The sequence below is a fragment of the Podarcis cretensis genome (genome assembly GCF_951804945.1).
Source record: "Podarcis cretensis genome assembly, chromosome: 3".
Taxonomy (NCBI): domain Eukaryota; kingdom Metazoa; phylum Chordata; class Lepidosauria; order Squamata; family Lacertidae; genus Podarcis; species Podarcis cretensis.
The window spans coordinates 7,105,151-7,113,350 of record NC_137172.1 but is presented as its reverse complement, the minus strand read 5'-3'; the positions used below and the strand labels follow the sequence as shown (position 1 = coordinate 7,113,350).

The 8,200-nt window shown below is 46.1% G+C and overlaps 2 long non-coding RNA genes across 2 annotated transcripts; both read right to left on the bottom strand.

Annotated features, from left to right (window-relative positions):
• Positions 1 to 1,821: 1,821 nt before the first annotated feature.
• Positions 1,822 to 3,152, bottom strand: LOC307213238. The gene is made up of 2 exons (XR_013837451.1): positions 2,424 to 3,152; positions 1,822 to 1,871 (listed from the first exon to the last, which is right to left on the bottom strand). It is a non-coding gene; the product is annotated as an uncharacterized lncRNA (long non-coding RNA).
• Positions 3,153 to 4,755: 1,603 nt separating this feature from the next.
• On the bottom strand, positions 4,756 to 7,829 carry LOC307213485. The gene is made up of 3 exons (XR_013837538.1): positions 7,714 to 7,829; positions 6,786 to 6,872; positions 4,756 to 5,145 (listed from the first exon to the last, which is right to left on the bottom strand). It is a non-coding gene; the product is annotated as an uncharacterized lncRNA (long non-coding RNA).
• Between the last annotated feature and the right edge of the window lie 371 nt (positions 7,830 to 8,200).

Below are 8,200 nucleotides of genomic sequence, written 5' to 3'. Positions count from 1 at the left end.
GTTGACTTCTTTCCACAAACAATGGGATGTCATGGCCTCAGAGCAGGAATCCCCAGAGGCAGAATCCTCCAGTGGAGGACTCTGGATAGCAAATGGGTCCGTTCCCTAGTTGAGCCCATGGGGCGCCACAGTAAACAGAGACCCCGTCTTCTCCTTTGAACCCTGAAGATAGGCATCTGCCAACAAACTACGGTGGTCCATGGATGTCCCACAGACTTCTTGGAGGATCAGGAGAGACATGGGAAGATAGCCTCACAGCATGGAACTCCAGCATCTAGGTCATCAGTGGGGAACCCACAGCCTGCAGGTATTTTGGGTCTCCCTATTTGCCTAGGAGGCTGTTTCCATCAAGCCATGCCTAAAGCTGATATCATATATGGCATCACATGTGGGGCAGGTAAAGACGCAGCTGGGTCAAAAGGAAGTTTGCAGGCAGCACTGATCAGTTGATTGGTGGCACCTGCAAAGTCCTATACAAGGGCTGGCAATCAGCTGGTCATCAGGGCTTGCATAGCACCAACAATCAGATGATCAGTTGCTCCATGGCACCACTGAACCAATTTGTATGTCCAGTCTCAGCTTCAGGATTGCTAACCATGGTTCTGAAATACCTCTCCTTTGTTCCTCTCCCATGTTCTGATCTTGCCTTGCCATCCTGACTGCCTAAAGAGAGCAACTCATAGATAGGCCAGAACTGGAGTTATGTGTTCAGACTGTCTGGTCTTAGACATCACATTCTGCATTAGCTGTAGTTTCTGTACCACCTTGCAACACATTGAAGTAGTCCAACCTATATTATTACTATTACTATTATTATTATTATTATTATTATTATTATTATTATTATTATTATTTCTATACCACCCTATAGACCTCTGAACCATCCAGATGAGAGTCACAGCTGGCACTCAGTGTTTGGGAGCCCACTTGTACCTCCAGCATCAGTGAAGGCCCGAAGATGGTGGTCATCTGTCAGGGATGCTTTAGTTGTGATTCTTGTATTGATGAGGGTTGGACTAGATGGCTCTTGGAATCCCTTCCATTCCTATGATTCTAAGAGTGGCCTCAAGCTATGAAGCTGCTCCTTGGAAAATGAAATAGTGAGGAATTTCCCAAATATATAAATAAACACATCAGTCTCTTATAACATGTCTGCTTCCTGATTGGTTCCATCCATGTTTCCATGTCAGTTCTCTTTGAAATCCTGAGAACTGTAGTCCTGCAGAACGAAGTTGAGAGAGAACTCTCAGCACCCTGTGGGAACTGCTATTCTTTCATGAAACAATTCCAGCTGAAACCTAGTTAAGATTTACAGCTTAGATGCCTGCTGATGGCCTTGATGTCAACATGTACCTCAGCCTCAAAAGAATTGCATCAGAGAACCATCTGCAGACTCTGTGTAGTTGTAGTTCTTTCCTGATTCCAGGACAGAAGGTGCAGCCTTTTGGGAGAAGTAGATGTCATGACCTTGCAAGAGATGTTATCAAAGCAATCGCGATTTGCGAACACAGGCATTTCCCATGAGAGAGCAGTGCTGTGTCTCTAGAACAGCGTGGTCTTCAGTATTTATAGGATCATAAGAAAAGCCAACTGGATCAGGCCAAAGGCCTCATCCTCCATGAATTTGTCCAATTCCCTTTTAAAGCCATCCAAGTTGGAGGCCACAGTTTAATTGTGCACTGCAGGAAGAAGCATTTTCCTTTATCTGTCCTGGATCTTCCAACATTCAGACACATTGGATGTCCACGAGTTATAAGAGAGGGAGAAAACCTCTTTCTCCATCCCATGCATAATTTTACCAACTTCCATAATTTTCTCTTACTTGTTTTTTATTTAAACTAAAACATCCCTTTCCTCACAGTTGCTCCATCCTCTTTATCATTGAATCATAGAATCATAGAATCATAGAGTTGGAAGAGACCACAAGGGCCATCGAGTCCAACCCCCTGCCAAGCAGGAAACACCATCAGAACACTCCTGACATATGGTTGTCAAGCCTCTGCTTAAAGACCTCCAAAGAAGGAGACTCCACCACACTCCTTGGCAGCAAATTCCACTGTCAAACAGCTCTTACTGTCAGGAAGTTCTTCCTAATGTTTAGGTGGAATCTTCTTTCTTGTAGTTTGGATCCATTGCTCCGTGTCCGCTTCTCTGGAGCAGCAGAAAACAACCTTTCTCCCTCCTCTATGTGACATCCTTTTATATATTTGAACATGGCTATCATATCACCCCTTAACCTCCTCTTCTCCAGGCTAAACATGCCCAGCTCCCTTAGCCGTTCCTCATAAGGCATCGTTTCCAGGCCTTTGACCATTTTGGTTGCCCTCCTCTGGACACGTTCCAGTTTGTCTGTGTCCTTCTTGAACTGTGGTGCCCAGAACTGGACACAGTACTCCAGGTGAGGTCTGACCAGAGCAGAATACAGTGGCACTATTGTTTGCCCTTTTCTGAGATATTTAATTTTTTATTCCCCAGAGCCCAACATTTTCTGTTTCTAAAGATTGGCTTTCCTAACCTGTCTCCTCTGAGATTTAGCTTTATTCCACCTCCCAGTGTCAAGCTCCTCCACCTTCTCTTCATCGTCTTATTAAGAGACAGGATCCATCCAAGTGAATTATGTGACCAGCCTGGATAGCTCAGTTGGTTAGAGCATTGTGCTGATAATGGCAAGGTTGCAGGTTTGATCCCCGTATGGGACAACTGCATTTTCCTGCATTGCAGGGGGTTGGAGCAGATGGTCCTCAGGGTCCCTTTCAACTCTACAACTCTATGATTCTATTTTTATAAAGAAGGGTGGACTAGGATGCTGGAAAAGGGGCTGGAAAAGACGTCAGCTGCCCTACTACGTAGTGAAGGTACTACCTTAGGCTGTAGATGCAGGGCACCACCAGTGCTACAAGTGTCAAGGGTGCTCAGTGAAACAGAGGGCCCATTAACAAAAGCTTTTCCTGACCAACTCTCCTCTTTACCATTGCAGTTGGCTGGTTCACCTTTTTCTCCCCTTGCCCAAGGCAACTTTGGTGGTGAGAAGGCAGTGAAGTAGGTGCGAGTTCCTGCTTGCTCATCAACTCTCTGCTTGGAATGCAAGCATTGATGAAAAAGAGGAGGGGGAGTATGGTGTTAAGGAGCTAAACACAGAGAGGGAGGAGGAGGAGGAGGAGGAGGAAGAGGAGGAGGAGGAGGAGGAGGAGGAGGAGGAGGAGGAGGAGGAGGAGGAGTTTGGATTTGATATCTCGCTTTAGCACTACCCAAAGGAGTCTCAAAGCGGCTAACATTCCCCTTTTCCTTCCTTCCCCACAACAAACACTCTGTGAGGTGAGTGAGGCTGAGAGACTTCAGAGAAGTGTGACTAGCCCAAGGTCACCCAGCAGCCGCATGTGGAGGAGCAGACACATGAACCTGGTTCACCAGATTACGAGTCTACCGCTCTTAACCATTAAACCACACTGGGAGGGACATGAGAAGCTCCCTGACACTAAATAAGAGCACAGATCCATCTAGCTCAATAGTTTTCAACAGTCTTTCCCCAACCCTACCTAGAGATGCTGGAGATTGAACCTGCTACAAAGCAGAAGAGGGGGCCATGAGGGTGTTACGATATGGATGCAATGCAGCTGCAAAGTGCTAGCTTGAAAAGTAAACATGATGGGAATGTTGGGACTGCCCGTGGGAATCAGAGGGGCAGTCAATTCACAGTGCGAAGCACCGGAATTAGCTCAGAGTGTAATATGGGCTCTTCCGTTTGTTCCTGTCCAGGAAGTGTTTGTCACTAGACTGCTGGAGCTTGAAGAGAGCAGTCACGTTTTTTGTAATGCTGCAAAGACAGAAATAAAGGCATGTAAATACGTTTCTGTCTATCTCTTTCCCCTGCCCGGGGGGGGGGCAGGAAAGAGGGGTGTGCTCTTCTCACGCTGAGAAGGATCGCCTATCGAGACCTTGCCTGGATCTTGCTGGGGAATGCAGCCAGGGAGGTCAACAGGGAATCATGCCGGGTGCCTGGGAGAGTTGCCAGTTTCTCCTGATAAAGGCTTGATTTCCGACAGAGGGTACCTTTCCCAAGGACTCTCCAGAATCTGGAGTTGGCATTGGGTGGCATTCACAGCAGCAGAGTTGGAGACCAGGAGATGGAAAGGAAGATCATCTACTTTCCTTTTTACCCAGGTTGGTGCAGAAGAACTTCCCAATAAATGAAGCCCTGTGTGAATTATTGGAATCAGCATGTGCCATTTGGGTTTGCATCCTCATGCATCAAAGCATCCTGGTCTACAAATGATACTGACAGCCTTGGGATGGTTTCACAGAGAATTCTTGGAGGCCTATACCAAGACATACTGAACTAAGCATTCAGCAGGGACACAGGTGGCGCTGTGGTCTAAACCACTGAGCCTCTTGGGCTCGCCGATTAGAAGGTCGGCAGTTTGAATCCCCACTACGGAGTGAGCTCCCGTTGCTCTGTCCCAGCTCCTGCCAACCTAGCATTTCAAAAGCGTGCCAGTACAAGTAGATAAATAGGTACCACTGTGGCGGGAAGGTAAACGGCGTTTCTGTGCTCTCTGGTTTCCATCACGGTGTTCAGTTGTGCCAGAAGTGGTTTAGTAATGCTGATCACACGGCCCGAAAAGCTGTCTGTGGACAAACCCAGCTCCCTCGGCCTGAAAGCGAGATGAGCACCGCAACCCCATAGTCGCCTTTGCCTGGACTTAACTGTCCAGGGGTCCTTTACCTTTACCTTTAAGCATTCAGCATCCCAACAAATTTGCCCCTCCTTCCACAGGGGAACTTTATTTGCCAAGCATAGATACATGAAAATATGACTGAAATAAAACCTTAGATGATGTCTGAACAATCAATGAGGATTCCTGAACAATCAATGCTGGTTGTTCCCAAGTGTTGTTTCAGAATGGCGAGGAAGGCCTTGCTGACAGAAGTCATTGCAGCTGAGCTTCCAGCAGCCAACATGAAGAACAGGTGAGATGGGTGAGGATGCACATGAAGGCTAATCACCCATCTTTGAGCAGCAGACTCTTTTGAAATGGCAGGGCACATCCAGGAATAGACCCGAAGGGCAGGTCTGATTGACTGGCTGAATGCAGTACCCTCCCATGGAGGAGCAAGTAAGAAGTGCGGCGTCTGCAGGGCTGTCTTCTGTAGAAACAACAACAGAAGGTTTAGAATCACAGAGCTGGACCACCTAGTTCAGTCTTCATCAACCTGGTGTCTTTCATGTATTTGCAACTCCCATCATCCCTAGCCAACCCCTTGGGTGGGGCCAATTGTAGTTGGAGCCCAAAACACTTAAAGGGCACGAAATGGGCAAAGGCTGATCTGATTTTTGGAGGACATCCAAAAATGAAGCACCCCTGATAAAGTCAGCCTCTGCTAAAAAAAGGAGGGTGAACAACCTTCTGAGGCCCTCTGTCCCACCATTCAAAAGCTTGTACTATCAGGAATTTCTTCCTTGTACTTAATCTACTTTCCCTTTTTGCCATTTGAACCACCCTTTGGTTTAGATTCTAACATGTGGAGTAGTTTTCCCCAACCTGATGCCCTCTATATTTTTGGGATGGCATCTCAACCACCGACCTTGGGTGAGGCTGCAGCAACCTTGAGAACCCTTGGCAGCCCACTTTGTTTTAGACTTAAACCATCTGCCTCAGAAGATCAATGCTAGTGTTTTCCTTTTGCCTAACTTGGTCTGGTCCACTACCAGTGACTGATATTGGTGGATACTGGGGTATCTCTGGAAGCAGAATTTGACCAGAAGCAGGGGAGCAGGGAAGTGTCCAAATCTGCTAGAAGGGCACGCCTGAAGTAAGGAAATAAGGAAAGAGACTGCCAGTGAAATTGGTGCCAGACTGCAATTTGAAAAGAAGAACATCTGTAAATAGCCTTCTGTAGAATGATAAGGAGAAAATCAGATCAGGAGGTAGAGAAAACAATGGAGGTCAAGTCTAGGCCAATATCTCCCAAAAACAGCAAAACAACTAAAGATTGGTGAACTTTTAATGACTACAACTTCCACCTTCCCTGACAATCTATCTATAAAACACACAGAGACTGTGGCCAATTATTTCATCATTTTTTGCTATTCTTCTTCTTAATCTTTCTTGGAAATTTTCCAATAACGCATACGGCAAGCCTTACCTTCTGTGGTGGGAATGGGGGACTTAGAAACATATACTAAGAATTTACAAGTATATGTTTTAGAACAGAAAAAATGAACCTATATATTTAGCTCAGTATATTAGAACAAATAAATGATTTATTCCCCTGATATTTTTTAACATGATTCTAACCCAACTGACTATTCTCTGCTGTTGTAATTTTGTAGCTTTCCCCATTTATTATATTTAATTTTTGCATGTACAGTCATACTTCGTGTTGCGCTAGGTTCATGTTGCGTCTTTTCGGCTTGCGAACGCAGCAAACCCCGAAGTGTATACTTCCGGGTTTCACCACTCGTGTGTGCGCAGAAGCATTCTGCAAGCTTTGCACATGCACAGAAGTGCTCTATCGCATCGTGCATATGCACAGAAGCGGCGCTCTAGTTATGCACTTTTTGGGGTGCAAACGGCACCCTGGAACTGATTGAGTCTGTAACTAGAGGTACCACTGAATGCTTTAATTGTTGCTGCAAACAACCCTGGGAATAGAGTTAGAGGATGGAATAAAAACAAATATTAGAGCTGTGCTCCAGATCCAGCTGGATCCTGGATCCCAAGCCAAATCAGAACATGAACATGGGGGGTGGGGTAGGGTGTGGCACATGTTCTGTCATTGCTCACCTTGAACAGTCCATAATAATAGTAAGATGGCAGCAGAGAGGCAATGAAGGATCTTCATGACTGAAGTTCAGCTGGAGTCTCGGTAACCTTAGAAAGAAGACACACTGAGATGAAAGCAGACTGGATAAGAAATTTGTGCACTTATTAAGCCAGGGGTTGCCAGTGTAGTGTCCATGGGCACCGGTGGACCTCCTATGGTGGCCACAAAGGCACTCAGTAAATATCTCCTCACCAATCCCCGCAAAACAAGATGCTCTCTGTCCAGTCTCTGTTTGTGCTGGCTTAGACCCTCCTATGTTGAATACACCCCCTTAAAGATCCCTGTATTTCACTGAATGCCAGGACTGGACACCCACCCTCCCATCAGTTCTGGACAGACAGGAGAAGAGCTTCTCTCTGCAAGCCAACACAGTGATGGATAATAAAGTATAAATAGCAACAATTGCGAGCGCTCCAATTGGAGAACAGCCTTTACCAAAGGTGTCACATGGACTTTGAAGAAACTCGAATTCAGGTCGAAAGGGAGAAACGTGCTAAGAGGAAGGCACATTTGGCAAACCCTCACCATGATCAACTCCTGCCTGGAAACCTATGCCCCCACTGTGGCAGGATGTGTGGATCCAGAATTGGCCTACACAGTCACTGTTAAGCCCATGTTCATGGAAGGCAATCTTACTCGGCTACGAGTGATCACCAAAGTAGAAGGATGATGAAAGTACTTTTCCTGCCATGGATGGACTGGCAGATAGGGAGGGAGATGCCTACACCATTTGGTGACCCTGCCTCTTTCTCTGCACTGTCAAGATGTGGCAACCTGTATGCCACGCCCCCGTGGCAGCCATTTTGTGGCTGGTGCCCATGGCAAAAGTGCCCAAATGTTTGCTTGACCCCTCTCCTAGTCTAACCAGCTCACCACACTGGGGCTCACCCATGGATCCTTTTGTGATGACAGTAGCACTGTAAATACTGGAGCTTGCTCAGAATTCCAAGGAGGAACAGGTTTGTCAGTTGGTAGGAAGGCAGTTACAGGGGCCTGAAAGAGGATCCAGTCTCTCTCTCTCTCTCTCTCTCTCTCTCTCTCTCTCTCTCTCTGTGTGTGTGTGTGTGTTACACAGTGCAATTCTATATCTGCCTCCTCAGAGAGACTGCTATATGCATTTAGATGGAAAGACACAACTGTACCCACTATAGAAGAATGGCTGATAAAATCATTGGATCTGGCTGAGATGGTGAAGTTAACATGTTTAACGATGGAAAAATAATTGCTGGCATTTGTTAAGGGTGGGAAATTTCTTATGGACTTTGTGTGTGAAAGACAAAATAGACTTGTAATATTATATGTATATTATATGTAGCTGCAGGACAGAGAGCCAGAAGTCCCTTTACCTTTTTTTTCTTTATTTTGGTAGTTCTTT